This window comes from Podarcis liolepis (assembly GCF_965112155.1).
Source record: "Podarcis liolepis genome assembly, chromosome: 5".
In the NCBI taxonomy this organism is placed as follows: Eukaryota; Metazoa; Chordata; class Lepidosauria; order Squamata; family Lacertidae; genus Podarcis; species Podarcis liolepis.
The window spans coordinates 11,195,724-11,210,813 of NC_139556.1; positions in this window are offsets into that span (position 1 = coordinate 11,195,724).

A 15,090-nucleotide genomic window follows, 5' to 3' on the forward strand; every position below is an offset into this window, starting at 1 on the left:
CTGAAATTCTCCAATTCACTCAAAGATGGTGCCAACGTGTTGCAAATACTCCCCTGAAAGGTTTGGCGGTGGAAACAGAAGGCTTTTTATCATAGGACATGAAATCAGCCCTCGACAACTTAACCTATGAAAAAAAAAAATTCTAAGCCCCGGGGTCACAACTTCAGCAAAAATCTGAAATTCTCCAATTCACTCAAAAATGGTGCCAAAGTTTTGCAAATACTCCCCAGAAAGGTTTGGCGGTGGAAACAGACGGCTTTTTATCATAGGACATGAAATCAGCCCTCAACATATTAACCTGTGGAAAAAAAAATTTCTAAGCCCCGGGGTCACAACTTCAGCAAAAATCTGAAATTCTCCAATTCACTCAAAGATGGTGCCAAAGTTTTGCAAATACTCCCCTGAAAGGTTTGGCGGTGCAAACAGAAGGCTTTTTATCATAGGACATGAAATCAGCCCTCGACAACTTAACCTGTGGGAAAAAAAATTCTAAGCCCCGGGGTCACAATTTCAGCAAAAATCTGAAATTCTCCAATTCACTCAAAAATGGTGCTAAACTGTTGCACATTCTTCCTTGAAAGGTTTGGCGGTGGAAACAGACGGCTTTTTATCATAGGACATGAAATCAGCCCTCGACAACTTAACCTGTGGAAAAAAAAATTTCTAAGCCCCGGGGTCACAACTTCAGCAAAAATCTGAAATTCTCCAATTCACTCAAAGATGGTGCCAAAGTTTTGCAAATACTCCCCTGAAAGGTTTGGCGGTGCAAACAGAAGGCTTTTTATAATAGGCCAAGAAATCAACCCTCGACAACTTAACCTGTGAAAAAAAAAATTTCTAAGCCCCGGGGTCACAACTTCAGCAAAAATCTGAAATTCTCCAATTCACTCAAAAATGGTGCCAAAGTTTTGCAAATACTCCCCTGAAAGGTTTGGCGGTGGAAACAGAAGGCTTTTTATCATAGGACATGAAATCAGCCCTCGACAACTTAACCTGTGGAAAAAAAAATTCTAAGCCCCGGGGTCACAACTTCAGCAAAAATCTGAAATTCTCCAATTCACTCAAAAATGGTGCCAAAGTTTTGCAAATACTCCCCTGAAAGGTTTGGAGGTGGAAACAGAAGGCTTTTTATCATAGGACATGAAATCAGCCCTCGACAACTTAACCTGTGAAAAAAAAAATTTCTAAGCCCCGGGGTCACAACTTCAGCAAAAATCTGAAATTCTCCAATTCACTCAAAGATGGTGCCAAAGTTTTGCAAATACTCCCCTGAAAGGTTTGGCGGTGCAAACAGAAGGCTTTTTATCATAGGCCAAGAAATCAACCCTCGACAACTTAACCTGTGAAAAAAAAAATTTCTAAGCCCCGGGGTCACAACTTCAGCAAAAATCTGAAATTCTCCAATTCACTCAAAAATGGTGCCAAAGTTTTGCAAATACTCCCCTGAAAGGTTTGGCGGTGGAAACAGAAGGCTTTTTATCATAGGCCAAGAAATCAACCCTTGACAACTTAACCTGTGGAAAAAAAAAAATTCTAAGCCCCGGGGTCACAACTTCAGCAAAAATCTGAAATTCTCCAATTCACTCAAAAATGGTGCCAAAGTTTTGCAAATACTCCCCTGAAAGGTTTGGAGGTGGAAACAGAAGGCTTTTTATCATAGGACATGAAATCAACCCTCGACAACTTAACGTGTAAAAAAAAAAATTCTAAGCCCCGGGGTCACAACTTCAGCAAAAATCTGAAATTCTCCAATTCACTCAAAAATGGTGCCAAAGTTCTGCAAATACTCCCCTGAAAGGTTTGGAGGTGGAAACAGAAGGCTTTTTATCATAGGACATGAAATCAGCCCTCGACAACTTAACCTGTGAAAAAAAAATTCTAAGCCCCGGGGTCACAACTTCAGCAAAAATCTGAAATTCTCCAATTCACTCAAAGATGGTGCCAACGTGTTGCAAATACTCCCCTGAAAGGTTTGGCGGTGGAAACAGAAGGCTTTTTATCATAGGACATGAAATCAGCCCTTGACAACTTAACCTATGAAAAAAAAAAAATTCTAAGCCCCGGGGTCACAATTTCAGCAAAAATCTGAAATTCTCCAATTCACTCAAAAATGGTGCTAAACTGTTGCACATTCTTCCTGGAAAGGTTTGGCGGTGGAAACAGACGGCTTTTTATCATAGGACATGAAATCAGCCCTCGACAACTTAACCTGTGGAAAAAAAAATTTCTAAGCCCCGGGGTCACAACTTCAGCAAAAATCTGAAATTCTCCAATTCACTCAAAGATGGTGCCAAAGTTTTGCAAATACTCCCCTGAAAGGTTTGGCGGTGCAAACAGAAGGCTTTTTATAATAGGCCAAGAAATCAACCCTCGACAACTTAACCTGTGAAAAAAAAAAATTCTAAGCCCCGGGGTCACAACTTCAGCAAAAATCTGAAATTCTCCAATTCACTCAAAAATGGTGCCAAAGTTTTGCAAATACTCCCCTGAAAGGTTAGGCGGTGCAAACAGAAGGCTTTTTATCATAGGCCAAGAAATCAACCCTCGACAACTTAACCTGTGAAAAAAAAAAATTTCTAAGCCCCAGGGTCACAACTTCAGCAAAAATCTGAAATTCTCCAATTCACTCAAAAATGGTGCCAATGTTTTGCAAATACTCCCCTGAAAGGTTTGGCGGTGCAAACAGAAGGCTTTTTATCATTGGACATGAAATCAGCCCTCGACAACTTAACCTGTGAAAAAAAAATTTCTAAGCCCCGGGGTCACAACTTCAGCAAAAATCTGAAATTCTCCAATTCACTCAAAGATGGTGCCAAAGTTTTGCAAATACTCCCCTGAAAGGTTTGGCGGTGCAAACAGAAGGCTTTTTATCAGAGGCCAAGAAATCAACCCTCGACAACTTTACCTGTGAAAAAAAAAAATTTCTAAGCCCCGGGGTCACAACTTCAGCAAAAATCTGAAATTCTCCAATTCACTCAAAAATGGTGCCAAAGTTTTGCAAATACTCCCCAGAAAGGTTTGGCGGTGGAAACAGAAGGCTTTTTATCATAGGACATGAAATCAGCCCTCAACATATTAACCTGTGAAAAAAAAATTTCTAAGCCCCGGGGTCACAACTTCAGCAAAAACCTGAAATTCTCCAATTCACTCAAAGATGGTGCCAAAGTTTTGCAAATACTCCCCTGAAAGGTTTGGCGGTGCAAACAGAAGGCTTTTTATCATAGGACATGAAATCAGCCCTCGACAACTTAACCTGTGAAAAAAAAAATTTCTAAGCCCCGGGGTCACAATTTCAGCAAAAATCTGAAATTCTCCAATTCACTCAAAAATGGTGCTAAACTGTTGCACATTCTTCCTTGAAAGGTTTGGCGGTGGAAACAGACGGCTTTTTATCATAGGACATGAAATCAGCCCTCGACAACTTAACCTGTGGAAAAAAAATTTTCTAAGCCCCGGGGTCACAACTTCAGCAAAAATCTGAAATTCTCCAATTCACTCAAAGATGGTGCCAAAGTTTTGCAAATACTCCCCTGAAAGGTTTTGCGGTGCAAACAGAAGGCTTTTTATCAGAGGCCAAGAAATCAACCCTCGACAACTTAACCTGTGAAAAAAAAAATTTCTAAGCCCCGGGGTCACAACTTCAGCAAAAATCTGAAATTCTCCAATTCACTCAAAAATGGTGCCAAAGTTTTGCAAATACTCCCCTGAAAGGTTTGGCGGTGGAAACAGAAGGCTTTTTATCATAGGACATGAAATCAGCCCTCGACAACTTAACCTGTGAAAAAAAAATTTCTAAGCCCCGGGGTCACAACTTCAGCAAAAATCTGAAATTCTCCAATTCACTCAAAGATGGTGCCAAAGTTTTGCAAATACTCCCCTGAAAGGTTTGGCGGTGCAAACAGAAGGCTTTTTATCATAGGCCAAGAAATCAACCCTCGACAACTTAACCTGTGGGAAAAAAAATTTCTAAGCCCCGGGGTCACAACTTCAGCAAAAATCTGAAATTCTCCAATTCACTCAAAAATGGTGCCAAAGTTTTGCAAATACTCCCCTGAAAGGTTTGGCGGTGCAAACAGAAGGCTTTTTATCATAGGCCAAGAAATCAACCCTCGACAACTTAACCTGTGAAAAAAAAAATTTCTAAGCCCCAGGGTCACAACTTCAGCAAAAATCTGAAATTCTCCAATTCACTCAAAAATGGTGCCAAAGTTTTGCAAATACTCCCCTGAAAGGTTTGAAGGTGGAAACAGAAGGCTTTTTATCATAGGACATGAAATCAGCCCTCGACAACTTAACCTGTGAAAAAAAAAATTTCTAAGCCCCGGGGTCACAACTTCAGCAAAAATCTGAAATTCTCCAATTCACTCAAAAATGGTGCCAAAGTTTTGCAAATACTCCCCTGAAAGGTTTGGCGGTGCAAACAGAAGGCTTTTTATCATTGGACATGAAATCAGCCCTCGACAACTTAACCTGTGAAAAAAAAATTTCTAAGCCCCGGGGTCACAACTTCAGCAAAAATCTGAAATTCTCCAATTCACTCAAAGATGGTGCCAAAGTTTTGCAAATACTCCCCTGAAAGGTTTGGCGGTGCAAACAGAAGGCTTTTTATCAGAGGCCAAGAAATCAACCCTCGACAACTTAACCTGTGAAAAAAAAAATTTCTAAGCCCCGGGGTCACAACTTCAGCAAAAATCTGAAATTCTCCAATTCACTCAAAAATGGTGCCAAAGTTTTGCAAATACTCCCCAGAAAGGTTTGGCGGTGGAAACAGAAGGCTTTTTATCATAGGACATGAAATCAGCCCTCAACATATTAACCTGTGGAAAAAAAAAATTCTAAGCCCCGGGGTCACAACTTCAGCAAAAATCTGAAATTCTCCAATTGACTCAAAGATGGTGCCAAAGTTTTGCAAATACTCCCCAGAAAGGTTTGGCGGTGGAAACAGAAGGCTTTTTATCATAGGCCAAGAAATCCACCCTCGACAACTTAACCTGTGAAAAAAAAAATTTCTAAGCCCCGGGGTCACAACTTCAGCAAAAATCTGAAATTCTCCAATTCACTCAAAAATGGTGCCAAAGTTTTGCAAATACTCCCCTGAAAGGTTTGGCGGTGCAAACAGAAGGCTTTTTATCATAGGCCAAGAAATCAACCCTCGACAACTTAACCTGTGAAAAAAAAAATTTCTAAGCCCCAGGGTCACAACTTCAGCAAAAATCTGAAATTCTCCAATTCACTCAAAAATGGTGCCAAAGTTTTGCAAATACTCCCCTGAAAGGTTTGGCGGTGGAAACAGAAGGCTTTTTATCATAGGACATGAAATCAGCCCTCGACAACTTAACCTGTGAAAAAAAAATTTCTAAGCCCCGGGGTCACAACTTCAGCAAAAATCTGAAATTCTCCAATTCACTCAAAGATGGTGCCAAAGTTTTGCAAATACTCCCCTGAAAGGTTTGGCGGTGCAAACAGAAGGCTTTTTATCATAGGCCAAGAAATCAACCCTCGACAACTTAACCTGTGGAAAAAAAAATTTCTAAGCCCCGGGGTCACAACTTCAGCAAAAATCTGAAATTCTCCAATTCACTCAAAAATGGTGCCAAAGTTTTGCAAATACTCCCCTGAAAGGTTTGGCGGTGCAAACAGAAGGCTTTTTATCATAGGCCAAGAAATCAACCCTCGACAACTTAACCTGTGAAAAAAAAAATTTCTAAGCCCCAGGGTCACAACTTCAGCAAAAATCTGAAATTCTCCAATTCACTCAAAAATGGTGCCAAAGTTTTGCAAATACTCCCCTGAAAGGTTTGAAGGTGGAAACAGAAGGCTTTTTATCATAGGACATGAAATCAGCCCTCGACAACTTAACCTGTGAAAAAAAAAATTTCTAAGCCCCGGGGTCACAACTTCAGCAAAAATCTGAAATTCTCCAATTCACTCAAAAATGGTGCCAAAGTTTTGCAAATACTCCCCTGAAAGGTTTGGCGGTGCAAACAGAAGGCTTTTTATCATAGGACATGAAATCAGCCCTCGACAACTTAACCTGTGAAAAAAAAAATTTCTAAGCCCCGGGGTCACAATTTCAGCAAAAATCTGAAATTCTCCAATTCACTCAAAAATGGTGCTAAACTGTTGCACATTCTTCCTTGAAAGGTTTGGCGGTGGAAACAGATGGCTTTTTATCATAGGACATGAAATCAGCCCTCGACAACTTAACCTGTGGAAAAAAAATTTTCTAAGCCCCGGGGTCACAACTTCAGCAAAAATCTGAAATTCTCCAATTCACTCAAAGATGGTGCCAAAGTTTTGCAAATACTCCCCTGAAAGGTTTTGCGGTGCAAACAGAAGGCTTTTTATCAGAGGCCAAGAAATCAACCCTCGACAACTTAACCTGTGAAAAAAAAAATTTCTAAGCCCCGGGGTCACAACTTCAGCAAAAATCTGAAATTCTCCAATTCACTCAAAAATGGTGCCAAAGTTTTGCAAATACTCCCCTGAAAGGTTTGGCGGTGGAAACAGAAGGCTTTTTATCATAGGACATGAAATCAGCCCTCGACAACTTAACCTGTGAAAAAAAAATTTCTAAGCCCCGGGGTCACAACTTCAGCAAAAATCTGAAATTCTCCAATTCACTCAAAGATGGTGCCAAAGTTTTGCAAATACTCCCCTGAAAGGTTTGGCGGTGCAAACAGAAGGCTTTTTATCATAGGCCAAGAAATCAACCCTCGACAACTTAACCTGTGGGAAAAAAAATTTCTAAGCCCCGGGGTCACAACTTCAGCAAAAATCTGAAATTCTCCAATTCACTCAAAAATGGTGCCAAAGTTTTGCAAATACTCCCCTGAAAGGTTTGGCGGTGCAAACAGAAGGCTTTTTATCATAGGCCAAGAAATCAACCCTCGACAACTTAACCTGTGAAAAAAAAAATTTCTAAGCCCCAGGGTCACAACTTCAGCAAAAATCTGAAATTCTCCAATTCACTCAAAAATGGTGCCAAAGTTTTGCAAATACTCCCCTGAAAGGTTTGAAGGTGGAAACAGAAGGCTTTTTATCATAGGACATGAAATCAGCCCTCGACAACTTAACCTGTGAAAAAAAAAATTTCTAAGCCCCGGGGTCACAACTTCAGCAAAAATCTGAAATTCTCCAATTCACTCAAAAATGGTGCCAAAGTTTTGCAAATACTCCCCTGAAAGGTTTGGCGGTGCAAACAGAAGGCTTTTTATCATTGGACATGAAATCAGCCCTCGACAACTTAACCTGTGAAAAAAAAATTTCTAAGCCCCGGGGTCACAACTTCAGCAAAAATCTGAAATTCTCCAATTCACTCAAAGATGGTGCCAAAGTTTTGCAAATACTCCCCTGAAAGGTTTGGCGGTGCAAACAGAAGGCTTTTTATCAGAGGCCAAGAAATCAACCCTCGACAACTTAACCTGTGAAAAAAAAAATTTCTAAGCCCCGGGGTCACAACTTCAGCAAAAATCTGAAATTCTCCAATTCACTCAAAAATGGTGCCAAAGTTTTGCAAATACTCCCCAGAAAGGTTTGGCGGTGGAAACAGAAGGCTTTTTATCATAGGACATGAAATCAGCCCTCAACATATTAACCTGTGGAAAAAAAAAATTCTAAGCCCCGGGGTCACAACTTCAGCAAAAATCTGAAATTCTCCAATTGACTCAAAGATGGTGCCAAAGTTTTGCAAATACTCCCCAGAAAGGTTTGGCGGTGGAAACAGAAGGCTTTTTATCATAGGCCAAGAAATCCACCCTCGACAACTTAACCTGTGAAAAAAAAAATTTCTAAGCCCCGGGGTCACAACTTCAGCAAAAATCTGAAATTCTCCAATTCACTCAAAAATGGTGCCAAAGTTTTGCAAATACTCCCCTGAAAGGTTTGGCGGTGCAAACAGAAGGCTTTTTATCATAGGCCAAGAAATCAACCCTCGACAACTTAACCTGTGAAAAAAAAAATTTCTAAGCCCCAGGGTCACAACTTCAGCAAAAATCTGAAATTCTCCAATTCACTCAAAAATGGTGCCAAAGTTTTGCAAATACTCCCCTGAAAGGTTTGGCGGTGGAAACAGAAGGCTTTTTATCATAGGACATGAAATCAGGCCTCGACAACTTAACCTGTGAAAAAAAAATTTCTAAGCCCCGGGGTCACAACTTCAGCAAAAATCTGAAATTCTCCAATTCACTCAAAGATGGTGCCAAAGTTTTGCAAATACTCCCCTGAAAGGTTTGGCGGTGCAAACAGAAGGCTTTTTATCATAGGCCAAGAAATCAACCCTCGACAACTTAACCTGTGGAAAAAAAAATTTCTAAGCCCCGGGGTCACAACTTCAGCAAAAATCTGAAATTCTCCAATTCACTCAAAAATGGTGCCAAAGTTTTGCAAATACTCCCCTGAAAGGTTTGGCGGTGCAAACAGAAGGCTTTTTATCATAGGCCAAGAAATCAACCCTCGACAACTTAACCTGTGAAAAAAAAAATTTCTAAGCCCCAGGGTCACAACTTCAGCAAAAATCTGAAATTCTCCAATTCACTCAAAAATGGTGCCAAAGTTTTGCAAATACTCCCCTGAAAGGTTTGAAGGTGGAAACAGAAGGCTTTTTATCATAGGACATGAAATCAGCCCTCGACAACTTAACCTGTGAAAAAAAAAAATTCTAAGCCCCGGGGTCACAACTTCAGCAAAAATCTGAAATTCTCCAATTCACTCAAAAATGGTGCCAAAGTTTTGCAAATACTCCCCTGAAAGGTTTGGCGGTGCAAACAGAAGGCTTTTTATCATTGGACATGAAATCAGCCCTCGACAACTTAACCTGTGAAAAAAAAATTTCTAAGCCCCGGGGTCACAACTTCAGCAAAAATCTGAAATTCTCCAATTCACTCAAAGATGGTGCCAAAGTTTTGCAAATACTCCCCTGAAAGGTTTGGCGGTGCAAACAGAAGGCTTTTTATCAGAGGCCAAGAAATCAACCCTCGACAACTTAACCTGTGAAAAAAAAAATTTCTAAGGCCCGGGGTCACAACTTCAGCAAAAATCTGAAATTCTCCAACTCACTCAAAAATGGTGCCAAAGTTTTGCAAATACTCCCCAGAAAGGTTTGGCGGTGGAAACAGAAGGCTTTTTATCATAGGACATGAAATCAGCCCTCAACATATTAACCTGTGGAAAAAAAATTTCTAAGCCCCGGGGTCACAACTTCAGCAAAAATCTGAAATTCTCCAATTCACTCAAAGATGGTGCCAAAGTTTTGCAAATACTCCCCTGAAAGGTTTGGCGGTGCAAACAGAAGGCTTTTTATCATAGGACATGAAATCAGCCCTCGACAACTTAACCTGTGGGAAAAAAAATTCTAAGCCCCGGGGTCACAATTTCAGCAAAAATCTGAAATTCTCCAATTCACTCAAAAATGGTGCTAAACTGTTGCACATTCTTCTTTGAAAGGTTTGGCGGTGGAAACAGACGGCTTTTTATCATAGGACATGAAATCAGCCCTCGACAACTTAACCTGTGGAAAAAAAAAATTCTAAGCCCCGGGGTCACAACTTCAGCAAAAATCTGAAATTCTCCAATTCACTCAAAGATGGTGCCAAAGTTTTGCAAATACTCCCCTGAAAGGTTTGGCGGTGCAAACAGAAGGCTTTTTATAATAGGCCAAGAAATCAACCCTCGACAACTTAACCTGTGAAAAAAAAAATTTCTAAGCCCCGGGGTCACAACTTCAGCAAAAATCTGAAATTCTCCAATTCACTCAAAAATGGTGCCAAAGTTTTGCAAATACTCCCCTGAAAGGTTTGGAGGTGGAAACAGAAGGCTTTTTATCATAGGACATGAAATCAGCCCTCGACAACTTAACCTGTGGAAAAAAAAATTTCTAAGCCCCGGGGCCACAACTTCAGCAAAAATCTGAAATTCTCCAATTCACTCAAAGATGGTGCCAAAGTTTTGCAAATACTCCCCTGAAAGGTTTGGCGGTGCAAACAGAAGGCTTTTTATCAGAGGCCAAGAAATCAACCCTCGACAACTTAACCTGTGAAAAAAAAAATTTCTAAGCCCCGGGGTCACAACTTCAGCAAAAATCTGAAATTCTCCAATTCACTCAAAGATGGTGCCAAAGTTTTGCAAATACTCCCCTGAAAGGTTTGGCGGTGCAAACAGAAGGCTTTTTATAATAGGCCAAGAAATCAACCCTCGAAAACTTAACCTGTGAAAAAAAAAATTTCTAAGCCCCGGGGTCACAACTTCAGCAAAAATCTGAAATTCTCCAATTCACTCAAAGATGGTGCCAAAGTTTTACAAATACTCCCCTGAAAGGTTTGGCAGTGGAAACAGAAGGCTTTTTATCATAGGCCAAGAAATCCACCCTCGACAACTTAACCTGTGAAAAAAAAAAAATTCTAAGCCCCGGGGTCACAACTTCAGCAAAAATCTGAAATTCTCCAATTCACTCAAAGATGGTGCCAAAGTTTTGCAAATACTCCCCTGAAAGGTTTGGCGGTGCAAACAGAAGGCTTTTTATCAGAGGCCAAGAAATCAACCCTCGACAACTTAACCTGTGAAAAAAAAAATTTCTAAGCCCCGGGGTCACAACTTCAGCAAAAATCTGAAATTCTCCAATTCACTCAAAGATGGTGCCAAAGTTTTGCAAATACTCCCCTGAAAGGTTTGGCGGTGCAAACAGAAGGCTTTTTATCAGAGGCCAAGAAATCAACCCTCGACAACTTAACCTGTGAAAAAAAAAAATTCTAAGCCCCGGGGTCACAACTTCAGCAAAAATCTGAAATTCTCCAATTCACTCAAAAATGGTGCCAAAGTTTTGCAAATACTCCCCAGAAAGGTTTGGCAGTGGAAACAGAAGGCTTTTTATCATAGGACATGAAATCAGCCCTCGACAACTTAACCTGTGAAAAAAAAAATTTCTAAGCCCCGGGGTCACAACTTCAGCAAAAATCTGAAATTCTCCAATTCACTCAAAAATGGTGCCAAAGTTTTGCAAATACTCCCCTGAAAGGTTTGGAGGTGGAAACAGAAGGCTTTTTATCATAGGACATGAAATCAGCCCTCAACATATTAACCTGTGGAAAAAAAATTTCTAAGCCCCGGGGTCACAACTTCAGCAAAAATCTGAAATTCTCCAATTCACTCAAAGATGGTGCCAAAGTTTTGCAAATACTCCCCTGAAAGGTTTTGCGGTGGAAACAGACGGCTTTTTATAATAGGCCAAGAAATCAACCCTCGACAACTTAACCTGTGAAAAAAAAAATTTCTAAGCCCCGGGGTCACAACTTCAGCAAAAATCTGAAATTCTCCAATTCACTCAAAAATGGTGCCAAAGTTTTGCAAATACTCCCCTGAAAGGTTTGGAGGTGGAAACAGAAGGCTTTTTATCATAGGACATGAAATCAGCCCTCGACAACTTAACCTGTGGAAAAAAAAATTTCTAAGCCCCGGGGCCACAACTTCAGCAAAAATCTGAAATTCTCCAATTCACTCAAAGATGGTGCCAAAGTTTTGCAAATACTCCCCTGAAAGGTTTGGCGGTGCAAACAGAAGGCTTTTTATCAGAGGCCAAGAAATCAACCCTCGACAACTTAACCTGTGAAAAAAAAAATTTCTAAGCCCCGGGGTCACAACTTCAGCAAAAATCTGAAATTCTCCAATTCACTCAAAGATGGTGCCAAAGTTTTGCAAATACTCCCCTGAAAGGTTTGGCGGTGCAAACAGAAGGCTTTTTATAATAGGCCAAGAAATCAACCCTCGACAACTTAACCTGTGAAAAAAAAAATTTCTAAGCCCCGGGGTCACAACTTCAGCAAAAATCTGAAATTCTCCAATTCACTCAAAGATGGTGCCAAAGTTTTACAAATACTCCCCTGAAAGGTTTGGCAGTGGAAACAGAAGGCTTTTTATCATAGGCCAAGAAATCAACCCTCGACAACTTAACCTGTGAAAAAAAAAAAATTCTAAGCCCCGGGGTCACAACTTCAGCAAAAATCTGAAATTCTCCAATTCACTCAAAGATGGTGCCAAAGTTTTGCAAATACTCCACTGAAAGGTTTGGCGGTGCAAACAGAAGGCTTTTTATCAGAGGCCAAGAAATCAACCCTCGACAACTTAACCTGTGAAAAAAAAAATTTCTAAGCCCCGGGGTCACAACTTCAGCAAAAATCTGAAATTCTCCAATTCACTCAAAGATGGTGCCAAAGTTTTGCAAATACTCCCCTGAAAGGTTTGGCGGTGCAAACAGAAGGCTTTTTATCAGAGGCCAAGAAATCAACCCTCGACAACTTAACCTGTGAAAAAAAAAAATTCTAAGCCCCGGGGTCACAACTTCAGCAAAAATCTGAAATTCTCCAATTCACTCAAAAATGGTGCCAAAGTTTTGCAAATACTCCCCAGAAAGGTTTGGCGGTGGAAACAGAAGGCTTTTTATCATAGGACATGAAATCAGCCCTCGACAACTTAACCTGTGAAAAAAAAAATTTCTAAGCCCCGGGGTCACAACTTCAGCAAAAATCTGAAATTCTCCAATTCACTCAAAAATGGTGCCAAAGTTTTGCAAATACTCCCCTGAAAGGTTTGGAGGTGGAAACAGAAGGCTTTTTATCATAGGACATGAAATCAGCCCTCAACATATTAACCTGTGGAAAAAAAATTTCTAAGCCCCGGGGTCACAACTTCAGCAAAAATCTGAAATTCTCCAATTCACTCAAAGATGGTGCCAAAGTTTTGCAAATACTCCCCTGAAAGGTTTGGCGGTGCAAACAGAAGGCTTTTTATCATAGGACATGAAATCAGCCCTCGACAACTTAACCTGTGGAAAAAAAAATTCTAAGCCCCGGGGTCACAATTTCAGCAAAAATCTGAAATTCTCCAATTCACTCAAAAATGGTGCTAAACTGTTGCACATTCTTCCTTGAAAGGTTTGGCGGTGGAAACAGACGGCTTTTTATCATAGGACATGAAATCAGCCCTCGACAACTTAACCTGTGGAAAAAAAAAATTCTAAGCCCCGGGGTCACAACTTCAGCAAAAATCTGAAATTCTCCAATTCACTCAAAGATGGTGCCAAAGTTTTGCAAATACTCCCCTGAAAGGTTTGGCGGTGCAAACAGAAGGCTTTTTATAATAGGCCAAGAAATCAACCCTCGACAACTTAACCTGTGAAAAAAAAAATTTCTAAGCCCCGGGGTCACAACTTCAGCAAAAATCTGAAATTCTCCAATTCACTCAAAAATGGTGCCAAAGTTTTGCAAATACTCCCCTGAAAGGTTTGGCGGTGGAAACAGAAGGCTTTTTATCATAGGACATGAAATCAGCCCTCGACAACTTAACCTGTGGAAAAAAAAATTTCTAAGCCCCGGGGCCACAACTTCAGCAAAAATCTGAAATTCTCCAATTCACTCAAAGATGGTGCCAAAGTTTTGCAAATACTCCCCTGAAAGGTTTGGCGGTGCAAACAGAAGGCTTTTTATCAGAGGCCAAGAAATCAACCCTCGACAACTTAACCTGTGAAAAAAAAAATTTCTAAGCCCCGGGGTCACAACTTCAGCAAAAATCTGAAATTCTCCAATTCACTCAAAGATGGTGCCAAAGTTTTGCAAATACTCCCCTGAAAGGTTTGGCGGTGCAAACAGAAGGCTTTTTATAATAGGCCAAGAAATCAACCCTCGACAACTTAACCTGTGAAAAAAAAAATTTCTAAGCCCCGGGGTCACAACTTCAGCAAAAATCTGAAATTCTCCAATTCACTCAAAGATGGTGCCAAAGTTTTACAAATACTCCCCTGAAAGGTTTGGCAGTGGAAACAGAAGGCTTTTTATCATAGGCCAAGAAATCAACCCTCGACAACTTAACCAGTGAAAAAAAAAAATTCTAAGCCCCGGGGTCACAACTTCAGCAAAAATCTGAAATTCTCCAATTCACTCAAAAATGGTGCTAAACTGTTGCACATTCTTCCTTGAAAGGTTTGGCGGTGGAAACAGACGGCTTTTTATCATAGGACATGAAATCAGCCCTCGACAACTTAACCTGTGGAAAAAAAAAATTCTAAGCCCCGGGGTCACAACTTCAGCAAAAATCTGAAATTCTCCAATTCACTCAAAGATGGTGCCAAAGTTTTGCAAATACTCCCCTGAAAGGTTTGGCGGTGCAAACAGAAGGCTTTTTATAATAGGCCAAGAAATCAGCCCTCGACAACTTAACCTGTGGGAAAAAAAATTTCTAAGCCCCGGGGTCACAACTTCAGCAAAAATCTGAAATTCTCCAATTCACTCAAAAATGGTGCCAAAGTTTTGCAAATACTCCCCTGAAAGGTTTGGAGGTGGAAACAGAAGGCTTTTTATCATAGGACATGAAATCAGCCCTCGACAACTTAACCTGTGGGAAAAAAAATTTCTAAGCCCCGGGGTCACAACTTCAGCAAAAATCTGAAATTCTCCAATTCACTCAAAAATGGTGCCAAAGTTTTGCAAATACTCCCCTGAAAGGTTTGGAGGTGGAAACAGAAGGCTTTTTATCATAGGACATGAAATCAGCCCTCGACAACTTAACCTGTGGGAAAAAAAATTTCTAAGCCCCGGGGTCACAACTTCAGCAAAAATCTGAAATTCTCCAATTCACTCAAAAATGGTGCCAAAGTTTTGCAAATACTCCCCTGAAAGGTTTGGAGGTGGAAACAGAAGGCTTTTTATCATAGGACATGAAATCAGCCCTCAACATATTAACCTGTGGAAAAAAAATTTCTAAGCCCCGGGGTCACAACTTCAGCAAAAATCTGAAATTCTCCAATTCACTCAAAGATGGTGCCAAAGTTTTGCAAATACTCCCCTGAAAGGTTTGGCGGTGCAAACAGAAGGCTTTTTATCATAGGACATGAAATCAGCCCTCGACAACTTAACCTGTGAAAAAAAAAATTCTAAGCCCCGGGGTCACAATTTCACCAAAAATCTGAAATTCTCCAATTCACTCAAAAATGGTGCTAAACTGTTGCACATTCTTCCTTGAAAGGTTTGGCGGTGGAAACAGACGGCTTTTTATCATAGGACATGAAATCAGCCCTCGACAACTTAACCTGTGGGAAAAAAAAAT